Here is a 19,273-nt window from a genome sequence, read left to right as displayed (position 1 = left end):
TCATAGGATGTGATGACTTCCCTACTTTTTGATTTTTAAGATGCTTCGAGGGAAATCCATCTTCCCAGATGCTTGTGTATTACATTGTAAGCCATTTTTATACTATTAAGAAGGTTGTAAGATCAATTATGGGCTTTACTGCACTAATAACAAACACAGATATAAGCCAGACAAATGACCTCCTGCCACGAGGATGGTAAGCAAAGAGCCTAAGCCAGACTAAGAGGAAATGAAGCACAGAGAGGAAACAGAAAAGTGAGAAAATAGAGGGTAGGAGGGCAGACAGATGATTCATGGGGCCCCCATGAAAGGGATGTGTTCAGTGACCAAAGCGAGACCTCTAGAAGGGGCTCGAATGCGTAAGATGGAGAACACATGGGGCTGTTCTGTCAAATATAGGGTGAGTGATGGAGAAAGAAAATAACTTCCTAAGGAAAGTTTCTAAACCAAGAAAATTTGGTGAGGTTTGAATATCTATGAGACCAGTTTCAGTCTAGAACCAAGTAGACCCAAGACATTCACAAAATGTATGTCTCTTCCCTGAGGAGAATGGGTTAAAATATCCCAAACTAGGTACAGGAATAAGGAGAAAATAGCAGTCCTGGAAGAAGAACTAATTGGCCTATTAACGTTTTTGGGGGGAGGAGCGGGTACAGAGTCTCTCTCTGTAACTCAGGCTGGAGTACAGTGGTACAATCACTGAAGCCTTGATCTTTTGGGCTCAAATGATTCTCTCACCTCAGCCTCCCCAAGTAGCTGGGACTACAGGCATGCACTACCACACCTGGCTATTTTTTATAGAGACAGGGTTTCGCCATATTGCCCAGGCTGGTCTTGAACTGCTGAGCTCAAGCAATCTGCTTGCCTTAGGCTCACAAAGTGCTGGGATTACAGGCATGAGCCACCAGGCCAAGCCTAAGGCCTATTAAGTCATGCTACCAAAAATAAATTATATAAGTTATTGTAATTATATCCGTATATAGTACATAGTTTCTCCTGTGAGCTCTCTCCACTGTGCTATTATTTTTATCCTTCTATAGGTAGATGATGTTTGTGATCTACTACAGAGGACACTGGAGGGTGGAGGATCTCCAAAACAAGTGAGGGGAAGCCCCTTTTCCTTTTCTACTGGATGATGAATTCCTGGGGCCGAGGGGATTTGAACCTCTTACAGTCACTTTCAGCTCTGAGCTCTCACTTACACTGAAATACTAGTTTTAGAGATCATCTTGGATCGTCACCCATGTCAATTGTGTGGTCCAAATTCCTCATCATATTGACCTGAATGTTGAATTCAGCCTTTTCTCTAATTTTTACCATTATCACAACAAAACAACAGAATGAAACCATCGCCGAGGTATTTATTTGAATAGAAGATTGGCAATGACAAGCTATACATAACAGGAAATGTAACTTAAAATTCCATGATTGATATCAACCAACAAACCAACAGAATGAAACCATCACTGAGGTATTTATATCAGCTTCTGATGGCCAACTATCCCTATGCAGTTGCCAAAGACCCCACTAAGCCCTGGCCTACTGCCTGCCCGTGGCTTTGCTGCTAAATTACCTTGTCCTACCACGACAAACCCTGTTACAGACTTGCTGGCTTTCAACTCACTATGAACACCCTAGGAACGGAGGGGTATCTAGAAAGTGACAACCAGGCCTTTTTCTGGGTCTGATAGGGCCACTCAGCTTCCCTTTCCTAATCAGCCTGGGCTGCCCCACTGTGCACAGAAGTGTCCTCCCAGGGTTCCCAAACAGGAATTTGGGGTGGGGAGTAAAAGCTTTCTGGAGGCTGTCTGATCCCTCAAGTTATAAAATGCACAGTAAATTGGTATCTGCATTAATTCTTTCACTTTCCTCCTTTCCCTCTCCTCTTGTCCCACTTCCTCTGAGACAGAGAGTGAGCTTTTGTTTTGCTTTCTTTTGTCATATACACACCGCTGCACCTGCTGAGCAACAGTCCCCATGCTTTGCTGTTGAAGACGGAAAGAGCATCTTCTCTACACCAAAGAGAACTCTACGGTTTCGGTCATCCAGGCTTGGATGCAAGAGAGGGTAGTAGCCAAAGGAACACTGCAAAGCCTTTCTCCTGCAATGTGATTCTATTCACTTGTCAGAAAGTAAGTATTCTCTCAGTCTTTCTCCTGATGTGACTCTCATGCCAAGCGGGAGGACAGAACACTATATTTAGAGGATACTAAATATCCATGTAGTCTCCCAATACAGAATAGAAAACTTCTGAACTCTTAAATTATGTTTGTCTGCATATTTATCTTGAGCAACAACTGCTTAGCAAGCTAAAGAAAATCCTCAGAAGAAAAAAAAAGCCATTTGAAGTGCTTGAAAAATACAACCTCTAAGTAAGAGGGAAATTTCTGCAATCTATAAAGTCCAAACCTCAGAGTGGGAGTCCCTTTAACACGTGGCCTTCTATTCCTTATGTAAATGCCACCAAAAGTCACTCCTTCATGAGACAACCCATCTTGTCTAGGGACATCTCATGTTACCAGAAAGGCCTTTCTTGTATCAGGCAGAAACCAACTGAGTTTTTTCTCCTATTGGAATATCCACCTCCCCTGGTGACCCCCTTTCAAAATTCTGCCTGATTTTCTGGATGCATGTCAAATGCGACCAGCTTAGTATGTCATGTAGCTAGTCACAGTGCACCTTAGGTTTATCACTGACAATCTCTCCCACCAGATCCCAGGCCCAGAAAGGCAGACCTGTTCCCTTCTCATTGAAGTTCCTCTTGCAATGAGCACATAGTAGGTGCTCAACTCTTGTTGCAATGAGTGAGCTCCCTATGTTCCAATTGCCTTCTGGGCCCTGAAATCGTTTCTTAAGCAACTGGCTTAGCAGTGGGAAAGAAGCAGGTAGCTGTGAGGCAGAGCGACACATCAGTGGCAAAGACAAAGTGCATATGACAGACAGGAAGAGGGTGACACGGTTCCGCTCCTTGTAAGGTTAGGCAGCTCACTATGCATCTATAAGCATGCGAGGCAGATGGAATACTTTGCTATGGTGGCCTGCACACCGTGCGCTGTAGTTAATGTTCTTCAGCTGTGTGACAGAACTGACAAAACTGATCCTGCCTTCATCCTTACCTAATCATGTTATGCGGCATTAAGCTGCCTTTGCCTGAACAGTTACCAGCTGCAACAACACTCCAGGAAAGGACACAACCCCGCTTATGATAAAGCACATTACACTCACAGAACCTGTCTCTATGAATCTCTGACCCACAGTTTATATAACTCACCCTGGGCTCATCCTCCACCTTCCCTCTGGGGCATGGGCCTACATCCACTCAGCTGTAGGCAGTTGCCTATTGAAGCTGGCGGGCTGCACTAGACCATTGTTAGGGTTTTAAAGTTGGTGAGACTTTTCCTGCGGCAAAATAACTTTCACAGTCTCTAGGTTAAATACAGACAGTTCACTGTGTCACTTTAAAGCTGAGTATCCCAGCTTTGTAAACTTTAATGACCACAGTTTTTGCTATAAACAACAGTTACCTTGTTTGTGGGGTCAGGCTCCCTGTGGAAAGACATGCAACCCTCTGATCACCCAAAGGCATTTCAAACATGTTTTTGCTTGAAAGGATCATTGCTGCGTGCCTCTCCCATTCCTCCTCTCTTCTCGTGCTTTGTCTTGCTGTCGGCATGTGTTCATTCTGCAGCTCCTGGCAGCTGCAACTCAGGGCAGTAGGATTCCAGCAGGTGAGGAATGTATATTATGCAAACCATGGCAACCAGAAACACCAACATCTCCTCCACCCTCTGAAAATGAACGGCACAGCTCTGCGACAAAGTCCGTGTATTAGAACTGGTCTGTGTCCTAGGAGTGAACTATTAGCTCTTCAGAGAAACGGAGACAGGCAGGGTGGTGAGGTGGTTCATGATACGGGACCTGGAGCCAGCCTGGGTTTGGATCCTGGTTTGACCTGGAGTGAGTTATGGAAGCTCTCTGTTGTCTCAGTTTCCTCATCTGTATAATGGAGGAAATATTTCAAAGGTAGTTATGGAGACTAAACGAGTTAACTCAAGTACTTAGACTTGTGACTGGCGCAGAATATGATCTCAAGACACGTGAGTATGTCTGGAAGACCACTGCATCTGTACCCAGGTATTTAGTTATTATGGATAAGCCCATGTTGTGCACAGTTCTAACTCTAGGGAAGGACCTCTCCTAACAGAACATCTCTTGGGTATCTCTAAATCTCCTCAGCCTCGGCATGTCCAACACCAAATTCATGATTGTCCCTTTCCAATTCAGGTCCTCTCCAGTGCTCTCTTCCTCTAAAAAGAGCACCACCATTCACCCAGGATAGCCCTCTTCATGCTCAGCCTCCATGTTCTCTAACTTGAGCTACCATCCAGGCTCCAGCCAATAGCACAACCAGCTCTTCCCACCTGGTCTCCCTCATCCTCTCACCCCTCTCCAATCTATTCTCCATGAAGCAGCCAGAGTGGTGATCTGCTAAGTCACAGAGCTTCTCCTGTCACTGATATACACACACACACATACACAGGTGTACACACTGCCTAAAATCCTTCAGCAGCTCGCACTAGCCTTTAGCATAAAAGCAAACTCCCTACAAAGCCCTGCATGTCCAGCACTGCTCACCCCGTCAGCCTCATCTTGCACTGCTTTCTTCTTGTTCTCTGTGCTCCAAAGACATCAGCTTCTTTCAGATCTTTAACACAACCTAAGCCGTCCTTTGCACCTGCTGTTCCCCATCCCTTTGCCTAGATAACTCTTGCTTATCTTCTGGGTTGCTTCACTGTTCCCTGGTTGGCTAATCTGCTTCTTTTGCCACCTGTGTAACAAATTCCCTGCATCACATCTTCTTTGCTTTAAAGGCTAAAAGGTTTTTGTTTTCTTGGTTTGGCTGCAACGGATGAGGCGAGGGATGATGCCTGAGTACTGGTGGTCTCCACTGGAGATTGAGAGGGGGACATGAGCTTTCCTGAGCCTCTGGTTAAAGCTGGGTTTTCTTTTTTCATTTGTTCTCAGACAGCCTTTCCTTTGAAACTGAGTCTGTAATTGGGATGCACCAGTGTGACTCTGAATAATGCCTGTCTTCCCAATAAACTAAAAACTCCAGTGCATCCAGGACTTAGCCCACTATCTAGCCCATGGTTAGTTTCTCAATAAGTGTTTCTAGAATTCCTTAACCAATAGAAGACATACGTTTGTTCAGTACCTATCCATACATTCCTTCATTTAGTCTTTATGCAAACCTTTAAGTTAAGTATGATTGCCCTATTTTAACATATGAGGACTCGAGGTTGAGGGACTAGATGATTTGTTCAAGACTACTTAGAGAGTCAATGGAGGAACTTAAATTCAAGTATTCCATTGGGAAGTCAAGCCTCTTCCCACAAATGCTTGTGACAGCTTCTTTTTAATTGTCCTTTAGCATTGTACAGAATCTTCGGTGAGAGAACTATTCCTACCTGCACTAAGAGGCTGAACAGGTCTAAATCCGAGTCCTGGCACACCTCAGTTAGTTCACCCCTGGCCCTCCTTCCGACAGCTCTGCCTTGCTTGTACATCCTGGCCTGAGAGGGCAAGAGAGGAAAAGAGCTCTTACCAAATGGAAGACTGGGCCTCTGCTAATCCTGACATAACTTTCCAACAGTCTGAGGTGCTCCATGTGTTCCCCTCCCACTCTCCAGTGGAGACCACCAGTACCCAGGCATCATCACATGTCTCATCAGTCAGAGCCAAACCAGGAAAACAGAAAACATTCAACCTTTAAAACAAAGGGAATGTGGTGCAGGGAATTTGTTACACAGGTGACAAAAGAAGTAATTAACCAACTGGGGGACAGTGAAGCAATAATAAGAAGCTACTGCCACCCCTAGGCTATAAGGACAAGAAAGGAGGAGACTTACCAGAGGCCAAGGGCCCAGGTCATACTGAACATGAAGGAGGAGAAATACCTGGTGGAGTAAGGAAGACAATCCCCCTCTCAAGATGTCCACATTCTAATCTCCGGCACCTGTGAATATGTTGTCTTACATGCCAAAAGGGGCTTTTCAGATATGATTAGGTTAAAGCTTTTCCAATGCGGAGATAATCCCACATTTTTGGGATGGGCCCAATGTAATCACAAGTGTCCTTACAAGAGGGAGAAAAGAGGGTCAGAATTAGAGAAAACAAGGTGATGTCAGTGCAGAGGTTAGAGCGATGTGGTCACAAGCCAAGGAATGCAGACAGCCCCTAGGTGTTGGAAAAGAAAAGGAAATGGGTTCTTCCCAAGAGCCTCTGGAAGGAATGCAGCTCTGCTGATACTCTCAGTCTCCTAAGATTTATTTCAGACTTCTGACTGCCAAAACTATGAGATAATAAATTTGTGTTGTTTAAGCCACTAAGTTTGTGGTAATTTGGTACAGCAACAATAGGAAATGGATACATCCGGCTCACCCCTTCTTCCTGTACTGCAATCTTGCCACTAGCTGAGCCCAACAGGAAGCCAAGTGGCAGAGAAGCGAGGGAAATACAGCCTGCAAAGAAAGGACAAGGGAAGGGCCTGGGAGCAAACCTGCCCCCATGTATATAATAAAAACAAGGCTTATTCTCTCCCGATCCATTCAAATTTCATTGCTTAATCATTGGAATCATGGAATGGCATTTGGTCAAGGAGTAATTTTCATGAGATGCTTTGGTCATTTTTCTGAACTTCATTTTATTTTTATTATTTTATAAGCATGTAAATCAAAACAGATGACACCTCATCTTTCTCAACAGCATCAGGAACAGAACAAAATCAAATGAAAGTGCTCCATAAAAATGAGCACTGCCCAAGTTATAGTGTGCGCAAGCTGCTGCCCACTGCTCCCTTTTCTGAGTCATTCCTGATGTGACTTGGCAGCCCAGGTCCATCAGCTCTGTGGTTGAAAAAAAATGGGTCATTGCACTGCGACAAAAGGACATTCATTGAAAATACAGCAATTAAGAAAACTTTGAGCTCCAATAGTCTCAAATGCCCAAAGGAAGCTTGTACTTGTAGTGTGTGGGTGCCAGCAGCAGACAGACCAACAAGCAGCATGAGCTCCACCAGCCGCCACCAGGGACACGTCTAAGAATCCAATCAAACAGAAGGAAGTGGCTGAACTCCACTGATGCAGGGGACATGAGGCCTTGGAAAAGGCTGTTTTCAGCATTACTAGCATTTAATTGTAACATTCTGGAACCTCCAGTCCCAGGACCTAAAAATAGGGCATCACAACAAAAGACTCAATAATAAAGTTTTTCCTTATGAAATTGTATTTTTGCTTAAAGGATAGGGGAATATATAGAACACTGTAAAGGCAAAGTTTCACTGGATTATCTCTCTCTCTCTCACAAACACACACACACACACACACACACACACACACAGAATTGGAAGAGTTCATAATAAAACAAATGAGCAAAACGTTGATGGTTGTTGAAGCTGGATGATGGGTATATGAGTATCTGTTGTATTAATATCTCCTACCTTTTGTTTTAAAATTTTTATTAAAAAGTGAAAATATAAATGTTGATTTCATTGGATGCAGGTTTTTCCTAGTTGTTCGTCCTTTACGCTGTTCATTTCACTGTCACCAGGCTTCACCACATCTCTGTGTCATGGCACCTAGCATCATGTAGATATAGCCAAGTGTGCTCTGATTCTCTTTGTGCTTATGTGGAAAGCAGAAGCTTGCTCTGGCAGAGGAAGGGTGGTGTCCAGGCAAGGGGCATAGGAAATGAGTAGGCAGCAGGCTGAAGAGGGTGAAAAAAGCAGAGCAGGAGCAACCCTTCCACTGAAATGCACTGGGAAGGGGACTTCAATACTAACGTAAGTTCGATTCAAGAAGCATGTATTGAATTCTCCTTACGAGCCAGGTCAGGGTGTTCAGCACTGAGCATGTCAAGATGAAGACACATGGCCTCTAAGTGTCCACCATCTGCAATAGCTAATGTTTAATTGTCTTTAAAAGCTGAAGAATGTTGACTGAATTTTCTGCAAATCAGTCATGTGAGTAGTGCTAATCTAATGAAGAAGAATCTTAAAAGATAAATTCTCCAAATGCTGTTCCTCCTGCAGCTCTTGCTGCTCCACCTGCTGTGGGGAGGAGGTGAGTGGATGATACCCAGCTTCTTTTCTTGGCAACAATACTTTAAAGATAAGGTGAAACTTTACTTTTCTAGAGGGTACTGGGATGGTCAAGATATGCACTGTTGATGGGTTAATTTTCAGTGTTCAAAGCACAGCAGAAAATGCCAAAGTAGAACACAGTGAGAAAGAGACTCGTGCCAATTCCATTTTGAAACAAATGTCCGAAAAATCACAAGGGTCAGCGACTCTGGTCTTACTTGGTTCTGTCACTGTGGGGAGTGGGGGATGGAGGAATGAGGAAATAAGCCAGGATTGATAATGGTCGGTGTAATGCCTTGTCCATCCAAAGCACTGCTCTCCTCCCACTTCTATTCCTTCTTAACAGCTGGGCCATAGAACCTAAACTTAGCAAGGCGAGCTGTAGGAAACTAGATAGTGCATTCTACAGTTGGATAGGAAATACTGGGCTCAATGTGTTTAAGGTTAAGATTAATTCCTCACTTCCTCTGAATCTATTTTAAAAACAGAGCAAAGGATGGCATATGCTTTCTTCTAACAAAATGACAGACGATCAAAGGATAAATATGATCTGCCTGTCAAACCCTCTGACTACTGCCATGGCCCTTTGCCTACAGAATTAAAAAAAAAAAAAAGCAGTATTGTGTCAGTGTGGTTAAAACTTGGTTGCCTGTGTTTATTCAGAAAACTTGGTAGTGGCGACAGCCGGAAAAATAGTGAATCATGATTGGCTAAATTGAAACAAGCCAGTAGAAGAACAAAGGAAAAACTTAGTGGTACTCTGGATCTGAAACGTCTGCTTCACAGTGATGAACAAAGACCACAGCCGCTCTCTCTGCAAGAGGGAGCTTGAGCTTCAGGTCTGTGAGACTTGGTGTCTCAAAGCAGAAATCTGCCTGCTGTCGAGGCTGCGAATCTATTTTTCTGATTTGCCATAACAATCCTAATTGATGTTGGCTCATTATTATTCCCTGTGTTATGTAAACAAAAACTCTCATTGTGTGCAGCCACTCATTAGGGCTGATTTAATTGAATTTGAGAAGGAAAGGAATGGCTACCTTGGGAAGCAAAGGACCCTAGGCTTCTGAAAGAGCAGCGAGTGCTCCTCAAGTGACTTACAAGTGACGCTTATGTCAGAAGCGTGCACAGGAAGAATGGGAGCAGACCGTCACCCCTCCCCTTTTCTCTCAAGGGCGGTTTATATGGCTCTTCATTGATTGTGTTTGCCACGCAGTGCCTCTGCTTTGCTTCTTGATGTAGTCATTTTGATGTCCCTTGAAGCTGTGGCCCCCCTTTGAGATTTTCAAGACCCCACAAGTCCCAGAGAAATGCCATTCAATCTGTGATTCCTAAGTATAAAGCAAATCAGCTCAGAAATTGGCAGGCCATATCTAATGGTTCCAAATTTCATTGTTAGCACTCTGGGCCTTTTCTCAACCAAAGCACTTTGAACTCTGGAAGCAACCTGGACTTTCTTTGAATAGGGTGCAATTAATAAGCCCATTCAATCAATCATTTGCTCATTCTACAAATACTTCTCGAGTTCCTAACACTATGTGCACTCTCTTCTCTAGGCATTGGGAATTAGTGCTAAACAAGACACAAAAGGTGTGCCATCAGGAGGATCATCCGCCAGTGCAAACATGAAATCCAGTAAATGCACAGAGAGTCTGTGCCATGAAGAAACTAAAACTGGCTAATGCACTGATAACTGCCAGGTGTGCCACTTGATTGGGTGTTCGGGGAAGACTCAGGAGATGCCATTTAAGCTGAGATATAAATGATATGAAGAAATCGACTCTGCAGAAATCAGGAGCAGATCATTTCAGATGCAGACAAACAGGGTCAACAGTGGTAAGGCAGCAACAAGAGTGGGGAGTTCTAGGAGCAGCCAGCAGGCCAGCAGGACTGGGCACGGCGAGGAGTGCAGGCAAAGGAAGGGCGGTCATAAGGCAGGCAAGGCCTTCCATGTACAACGTGGCAAGGTGTTTGGGTTTGGCTTTATCCTCAGTGTAATGAAAAAGCAGTGGTGGGAAAGAGACTTATACAGGAGAGTGACATAATCTGGTTTGAATTTTTTACTTTCTACCTGCTACATGGAGAATGTCCTGGGGGAAGAGGAAGGGCAGAAATAATGAACATGACCAATTAGGAAGCCATAATACATGTGAGAAATAACATGAAGATATGACAACAATTATCATGTATGCAGTACTGACTGCCAAGCATTGTGCTAAGTGCTTTGCATATAGTACCTCATTTATTTTTTGTAAAACCCCTATGTGAAGTTAAGAAAGATTAAGTTACTTGTCCAAGATCACAAATGATAGGTAAGGCAGTTTGACTCCCACATTCGCCTACCTTGGAATTCAGCAATGAACACTGTGTGAACCCTGGAAAGAAATCCACTTAAGACAACCATATATACCCCTTTTTATATAGCAGAGACAGTCCTGGAATTGGAATTTATTTGCTCTCATAATTCTATTTATTATTATATTGTGTGTCAGTGTGGGTATATGAACAAGGTGGTTTTGTAAGCAAGTAACTGTGGAAAAATGCAAAGTAGCAGAGGGAAGCTAAGAGGACCCTGCTGTTCCCACCCAGCTCTTTCGTCGATGGGACCTGCAAGAAAGAGCAACTTCTATTTGAGAACCTTGTCGTGGGGAAGAGCTGGGTTTCAGTTAAGATGTGGAAGTAGAGGAAATGTTCTGTGACAAGTATGTGGGGGTGGGGAGTTTACAACTGAATGGGATTCCAGAGGTCACACTGGAAAGGATGGCAGAAAGCAAAGCAGTGGGACGGTGAGTCAGGGGCTAAATCGCACAAACAACATAGGAATAGGAGTACATGAGAGGATGATGTACTCTTCCAGTTCAAAATGCATTCATTTCAAAACCCAAAATGCAGTTCAGATGGCTTGCATTTTGGGTGCTGGCCAGGTATCACAGGAATGAGAAGGAGGAAACTAACAGAACTTTGGCAAGGGCATCTCTCTCTGCAGGTCTCCAGGTACTATGAAAGCCTCTGCAGCCACTTCCCAGTCCTCCTGTCATTTATCTGACTCATGTTGCTTATGTAAGGACAATGTACATCATTTCCGCGCTTGAAATAGTCAGATGTTCCAAAACAGCCCTGTATACATCATCTAAGAGTTTTGAAGCCGAGTTGTTAGTGTTAATTTCTCTCAAAGCATTTGAGATCCTCTAAGCCTATACTGATGAATAAGTTCATCAGAGGACATTAACCTCAATTTAATTTAGAAAATACAACCAACTGAACATGATAGCAGACAGCATTGTGATAAAATGAAGACAGACATTGGCAAGAACTTTTCTGCTTTATTAACATATAGTTCTATACAATTGACACATTAAATGGCTTTACCATATATATCTATTTTTTACATAGTAATTTATTTATTGATAGCCTCCTCTCCCCGCCCTTGCAGTCTCTAGGTCACTTGTTCTACGTGTAGATTTTTGTGCACAAGCCCCGAAAGATAGCTGGGGGCAGGGGCGCTGCATACTGTTCAGAGAGACCCATAATGTGGCTGTAACTGTCTTCCTCACATTGCGAGAACACGGCTGGCAGATCCAGCTCCTCATATAATGCCTTCACCCAGGCCACCTTCTCAGCTTCCTTCTGCCCGTAAGTTTCCTTGAGGATCTGGTACTGTTCCGGAGTGGCCCATTGCAGACACTGAACCAGCAGTCAGCTTCATTTGTTGTCCTGGATGTCAGTGCCAACTTTGCTGGTCACACTGGGGTCCCCAAAGAGGTCAAGGTAATCATCCTGAATCTGAAAGAACTCTCAATTCTCCAGCAGGATCTTCTTGGCATTGGCATGCTCCTTCTCGCCATCAATTCCTGCCATGTACATGGCTGCAGCTACAGGAAGGTGGAAGGAGTAGAACTCCATCTTGTACTTGACAGTAGATTCGTACCCCTTTTCAGTGAATCTGCCAAGATCCACATTGCCCTGGGGGGCTGTGATGAGGTCCAGGGTCTGCCCAGTCTCAGTCTGATAGGAAATCTGCAGGAAGAGCTCAGTCAGGTTCAGGTAATAGGGCTGCTCCCAGCAGTAGAGCTTCAGCAGGCAGTAGATACATACTTCCAGAAGGATAGCATCATTGATGGCATCCAAACCCATGCCTGGCTTCTGATATCAGCAGATCTGTCCCTGGTGGGTGAGGGATGAATCCATGATGTCATCTGTCACCAGGAAGAAAGCTTGCAGCAATTCCACACACCAGCCCACAGTCAGGGCCCGCTGGAGACTGTCAGCATCCTGTTTCCTTGGCTCCATCAGCTCCCAGAATGCTACTAGCACCGTCAAACCCCGGTGATATTTGCCTCCAATGGCATTGTACTCCAGGACCTCCTTGAGCCAGGCAATAGCATCTCCTGTCTCTGGGTGCCCCATCTCATCCACAGTCAGCACCCTAATGATCTGGGAGAAGTGCTGAATGAAATACTGCTTTTCTTGGGCATAAACATCTGGTTTCTGGTCTCCATTCATTCTGAGGAAGGAGCAAAGGGCTCTGTTCCTGGATGCCAGTTCCTGCTCCCCATATGTTTTCAGTAAATTCAGGAACTCATATAATAATTACTGAGGTAACCCTAAAAGCTTTTTGATATATATTTTATAGACAAAATGTATAGAATATATACTCTATAGGCAGAGTGTTTCAATATACATTCTATAGACATTTATTTAAGTAAATTTATAATGGCAACTCTTTGTGTCTCTTTTTTTGTTTTTTTTTTGTTTATTTTTAAAAATTTTATTTTATTTTAAGTTCTAGGATACACATGAAGGATGTGCAGGTTTGTTACATAGGTAAATGTGTGCCATGGTGGTTTGCTGTACCTAACAACCCATAACAGACTTAAAACCTCTGTTATAAAATCTTTACTGAATAAATGTAAGGATGGGACAAGGGTCTTGGTCTATTGGCTGCAGTCACCCTCTAAAAGCAGCCAACAACCATCTGTAGCCCACTTGAATCGCTGAAATAGGTATAAAAGTACATTTATTTATTCATCTTTAAGTCAGGGTCTGCAGGACAAACCTCCACAGGTGGTGATCAGTGTCTCAGGTGCTAATCCTGATGTAATGGACTGGCTGCCTTCAGCCTGTCCCAGTAAAACCTTTCGGCCTTTCAAAGCTTTGAGATTAATCTGTAATTTTCCCTAATATTTTGCCAACCACCCCGAGTGAATCTCAGCACCTCAGTGTATGTGGTTCCCCTTCCTGTGTTCATGCATAAGTGGAAGACCTCCCACTTATGAGTGAGAACATGTGGTGGTGTTTGGTTTTCTGTTCCTGTGTTAGTTTGCTGAGGATAATGGCTTCCAGCTCCATTTATGTCTCTGCAAAGGACATGATCTTGTTCCTTTTTATGGCTGCATAGTATTCCATGGTGTATATGTACCACATTTTCTTTATCTACTCTATCATTGATGGGCATTTAGATTGATTCAATGTCTTTGCTGCTGTGAATAGTGCTGCAATGAACATACACATGCAGGTATCTTTATGATAGAATGATTTATATTCCTTTGGTTATATACCTAGTAATGGGATTGCTGGGTCAAATGGTGTTTTTGTTTTTAGGACTTTGAGGAATAACCACTGTCTTCCACAAATGTCGAACTCATTTACATTCCCACCAACAGTGTAAAAACATTCCTATTTCTCCACAGCCTCACCATAAGCTGTTATTTCTTGACTTTTTAATGATCACCGTCTGACTCACATTGGATAGTATCTCATTGTGGTTCTGATTTGCATTTCTCTAACGATCAGTGATGTTGAGGTTTTTTTATATGATTGTTGGCCGCATAAATGTCTTCTTTTGAGAAGTATCTGTTTGTGTCCTTTGCCTGCTTTTTAATGGGGTCGTTTGTTTCTTTTCTTGTAAATTTGTTTAAGTTCCATATAGATTCTGGATATTAGACCTTGTCAGATGGATAGATTGTAAAAATTTTCTCCCATTCTGTATGATGTCTGTTCACTCTCATGATAGTTTCTTTTGCTGATAGTTTTATTAGATGTCATTTGTCAGTTTTTGCTTTTGTTGCAATTTCTTTTGACATTTTCATAATGAAATCTTTACCTGTACCTATGTCCTCAGTGATATTGCCTAGATTTTCTTCTAGGGTTTTTATAGTTGTGGATTTTACATTTTCAAGACTCCTAGAAAAATAGATATCTTCTATTTTAGCCTCCCTTTTGGGTCACCAGGTATCCAGAGGGGCAGGTAGGGCTACTAGGGATCATTTCCTCAGGGAAAATGTCCCTGATGTGCCTTTCTTGCCACCCCACGAGTGTAAGTTAGGTGCTCCTTCTAAGTGCTCAGCTGTACCCTGTGCAGTTTCTGTCCTCAGATTAGTTCTCCCTGGTTCTCATGCTCTAGACTGTGACCTCTCTTCAGATAGGAAGGTGGGCCTTAATTCATCTTGGAATCCCTGACACGTGTATTGTATGTGTTCAGTGCATGATAACGGAAACATTCCTTTCCCTCTATGTTTCTGTTTTATATGACCTTGTCTTAGAATATTGGTTATATGCTTCCTGTTCTTTTGAATGGGGAATAAGGGAAGCTCCAAAATAGAAGGGGAGACAATTTTGCTGAGATGTTTGGGAAACAGTAATTAGGAAAAACATCCAGATGGGAGAAGGAAACTAATACTTACTGAGTTTCCACTATGCACCAGGAAATATGCTAAGCAGCCTCTCCTGATATCTCATTTAATCCTTCCAACCTTTCATTCTGGAATGCTTATGCTCTCATTAAAGCACTCTTAGGCTAACCTGCACGATGCCTTTAAGTCAAACATTTGACTGAACTTGACCAAATTATATGAGCAAGTTAATTACCTGTTACAGTAATGCTAAAATATGTTTTTAAATAGAATGGCACCCATTCTGCTGATCTCTAATCCCAAGAGAGCAAGATCAACATCAGAAGTCAAAAGACCATTATTTGTATCTGGATCATCCACCCCTGGGCAATAGATCAGAGAATTAAGATAATTACATACTTTCTGGTTAATTATCTGAGATGAAATATTCTATAGATGTGTTATATGTCAGTGGAGTTGCAATCTGGTCCAGGCTTTCACAAGAATCTATTAAAAATATCCTGGATGTTCAGCAAGAATCACATAGATTGGCTTGCAGCCCTTCTCAGCATTAGCCTCAGCCTTATTCCCAACCTCTACCTGGCCTCCCTGGGTCCAGTTCCCTCCATATGGCTCCCTGTCCCTTGCTTTTACATCACACCATCCACAGGCTGAACTTCAACTTTACCTATGGCTAGCCAGGACCCCTGAAAATTAGAGTAGTGTGTTAAAAGCGTGAAGAAGAGGGAACCCCATACATCTATACATAAGGACAAAATACCTTCCAAACCCTTACTTCCAATTATATCTGCTCTCAAGATTTTGGCCACAAAAGATGAGGCAAACATGATTGACTGCCTCCTCGATGTATTCCTACCACTCCCTCTGTGCTTAACAAATGCCCCCATGGTTCTGGGCTCAGAAATCTGCCATAGTACTTACCAGTCAATAAAAGGAAGTCTGCAGGAGACTTCAAGGAAGGGCTTCTTTTCTAATAAAAAGAGTGGCATGTCAGTCAACATGGCCATTATTAAAAACTCAAAAAATAACAGATGCTACTAAGGTTGTAGAGAAAAAGGAATGTTTATACACTGTTGATGGGAGTGTAAATTAGTTCAGCCATTGTGGAAGACAATGTAGCAATTCCTCAAAGACTTAAAGACAGAAATACCATTTGACCCAGCAATCCCAGTACTGGGTATATATCCAAAGGAATATAAATCATTCTACCATAAAGACACATGCACATGTATGTTCATTGCAGCACTATTTACAATAGCAAAGATATGGAATCAACCTAAATGCCCATCAGTGACACACTGGATAAAGAAAATGTACACTACACCATGGAATACTATGCAGCCATAAAAAAGAATAAATTCAAAAAGTTGAGAGCAGTCCCTAGTCTGAGCCTTTCCATTGCCCTCCAGCACTAGCAGTGCCATGGATTCCACCCTGCCACAGCCCCTCAGTGATGCAGTGCAGCTGCTGTTCCACCAGCAAGAATAGTCAGAAGTGGGAGGCCTCTGAACATGCTGTATTCTGTGTAGCTGCCAGCTTCTGCTTTCTCCAGGCAGAACGCTGGGCCTCAGTGCCTCTTTCTGCTTCCCCTTCTTCAGACCACTGAGGACTGCCACCATCCTGTCTGAGTCCTCCTGTTTTGGAGGAGGAACCAAGATGGCCAAATAGGAACAGCTCTGGACTGCAGTTCCCTGCGAAAATGCAGAGGGTAAGTGATCACTGCCTTTCCAAATGAATTTTTACTGCCCACAGACCAGGAGATTCCTGGGCGGAAAAGCGCCATGAGTCTCCAGTGCAGCTGTTTCAGCCAGCACAGCGGGTTTTCACACAAAAACTCACAAAAATCCGGGCGCTGTTTCAACTGGCACCTGGAATGCCTGGGAGAGAGAGCCACCCATGAAACTGAAAAAAAAGGGAGCTGAAACAGGGATCCAGGTGATCTGACTTAGCGGGGCCCACCTCCACAAAGACCAGCAATCTAAAATGCTCTGGATTGAGAGTTTTACAGCAAGCACAGCTGGACCTGGGATGATCCAGCTCTGTGGGGAGAGGGTGTCTGCCATTACTGAGGCAGTCCACCACTACCAAGGCAGTCCAGCATTACCAAGGCAGTCTGCCATTACCGGGAAGTCCGCCATTACCGAGGCAGTCCACCATTACTGAGGCAGTCTGCCATTACTGAGGCAGTCCGCCATTACTGAGGCAATCCGCCATCACCGAGGCAATCGCCATTACCAAGGTAGTCCGCCATTACAGAGACAGTCTGCCATTACCGAGGCAGACCACCATTACCAAGGCAGTTCTAACTATATCCCTATAAACAAAACTGCAAGGAAGTTCACATAGCAGCTAGGCAGAGCCCACCACAACTCAGCAATGCCTCTGCTGGCAGACTGTGACTAGGCTACCTCCTCGCTGGGCAGGGCACCTCTGAAAAAAGGCAGCAGAATGACAGGAACTTACAAATAAAGCCCTACCTTCCTGGGACAGAGCACCTGGGAAACAAAGCTGGTTATGAGTTCTGCTGCAGCAGACTTAAATGTACCTGCCCAGCAGCTCTGAAAAGAACAATGGAGCTCACAGCTCAGCACTTGAGCTCCTATAAGGGACAGACTGTCTCCTCAAGCAGCTCCTCAACCCCCATATAACCAAAGAGACACTTCATAAAGGAGAGCTCAGGCTGACATCTGGTGGATATCCTTTTGGAACAAAGATAACAGAAGAAGGAACTGGCAGCAACCCTTACTGTTCTGCAGGTGCTGCAGGTGATCCCCAGGCAAGCAGAGTCTGGAGTGGACCTCCAGCAGTCCAACAGCAGAGGGGCCTGACTGATAGAAGGAAAACTAAAAAACAGAAAAGAATAACTTCATCAGCAACAAAACAGATGTCCACTCAGAGACCCCATCTGAAAGTCACCAACCACAAAGACCACAGGTAGATAAATCTATAAAGATGGAAAGAAACCAGCGCAAAAAAGATGAAAATACCCAAAACCAGAATGCCCTTCCTCCTTCAAGGGATCACACCTCCTCACCAGCAAGGGAACAAGGCTGGATGGAGAATGAGTCGGATGAATTGACAGAAACAGGCTTCAGAAGTTCGCTAATAACAAACTTCTCTGAGCTGGAAGATCATGTTCTAACCCAATTCAAAGAAAATAAAAGCCTTGAAAAAATGTTCAAAAAATGCTAATGACAATAAACAACTTAGAGAGGAATATAAGTGAATTGATGGAGCTGAAAAACACAACATGAGAACTTCGTGAAGCATGCACAAGTTTCAACAGCTGAATCGACCAAGCAAAAGAAAGGATATCAGAGATTGGAGATCAACCCAATGAAATAAAATGAGAAGGCAAGATAGGAGAAAAAAGAGTAAAAAGAAATGAAGAATGCCTTCAAGAAATATGGGATTATGTGAAAAGACCTAATCTATGTTTGATAGGTGTACCTGAATGTGACGGAGAGAATGAATCCAAGCTGGAAAACACTCTTCAGGATATTGTCCAGGAGAACTTCCCCAACCTAGCAAGGCAAGCCAATATTCAAGTCCAGGGAAAACAGAGAATACCACAAAGATATTCCTCAAGAAGAGCAACCCCAAGGCACATAATCGTTAGATTCACCAGGGTTGAAATGAAGCAAAATATCCTAAGGGCAGCCAGAGAGAAAGGTCAGGTTACCCACAAAGGGGAGCCCATTGGACTCACAGAGGATCTATCCACAGAAACCCTACGAGCTAGAAGAGAGTGGGGGCCAATATTCAACATTCTTTTTTTTTTTTTTTTTTTGGCGGGGGAGGAAGGCAGAAAGGAAGGGAATAAGGACGGTAGGGAGGAAGGAAGGGATGAATGAAGGAAGAAAGGGAGGAGCGGGGAGGGAGGGAGGGAGGGAGGGAGGGAAGGGAAGAAAGGAAATCAAGCAATGAAAGAGACATTGCCAACCTGGATCTAGAGGTTTACAAGTTGATTTCTTTTTTTTTTTGAGAGAAGGAAGGAAAAAAAATAATAAGTAAGGGAGAGAAAGAAAGAGGAAGAGAAGGAGGGAGAGTAAATGGAAATATTGCTTTATTTTTAAAAAAATTGGGTATTAATAATGGCCAATCAATGTTTCATTTAAACTAATGGGTAGGTGTGATGTGGTATTGACAAGAATGTATATTTTGTGTATTTGAAGTGGAGAGCTCTATAAATATTTATTAAGTTTACTTGTTCTGGATCTGAGTTCGAGTCCTTGATATCCTTATTAATTTTCTGTCTCATTGAATCTAAGTCTCCTATCTGGGTGTTAGGATCGTTAGCTCTTGTTGTTGCATTGATCCTTTTACCACTATATCTTTGTTGCTTTAAAATCTATTTTATCCGATACAAGAATTGCAACTCCTGCTTTTTATTTATTTATTATTTATTTTTGCTCTCCATCTGGTTGGTAAATATTTCTCCATCCCTTTGTTTTGAGTCTTTGTGTATCCTTGCATGTGAAACAGGTCTGGATGTAACATGCCG

The 19,273-nt window shown here is 43.3% G+C and overlaps 1 long non-coding RNA gene and 1 pseudogene across 1 annotated transcript in view; both read right to left on the bottom strand.

Annotated features, from left to right (window-relative positions):
- Positions 1–19,273, bottom strand: part of LOC108592679 (uncharacterized) — a 130,654-nt gene that overhangs the window by 35,310 nt on the left and 76,071 nt on the right. The window lies entirely within an intron of this gene.
- Positions 11,579–12,730, bottom strand: LOC100390523 (farnesyl pyrophosphate synthase pseudogene; annotated as a pseudogene).

This window comes from Callithrix jacchus, chromosome 7 (assembly GCF_049354715.1).
Source record: "Callithrix jacchus isolate 240 chromosome 7, calJac240_pri, whole genome shotgun sequence".
Lineage (NCBI taxonomy): Eukaryota > Metazoa > Chordata > Mammalia > Primates > Cebidae > Callithrix > Callithrix jacchus.
This window is presented reverse-complemented; position numbering and strand designations above follow the sequence as displayed.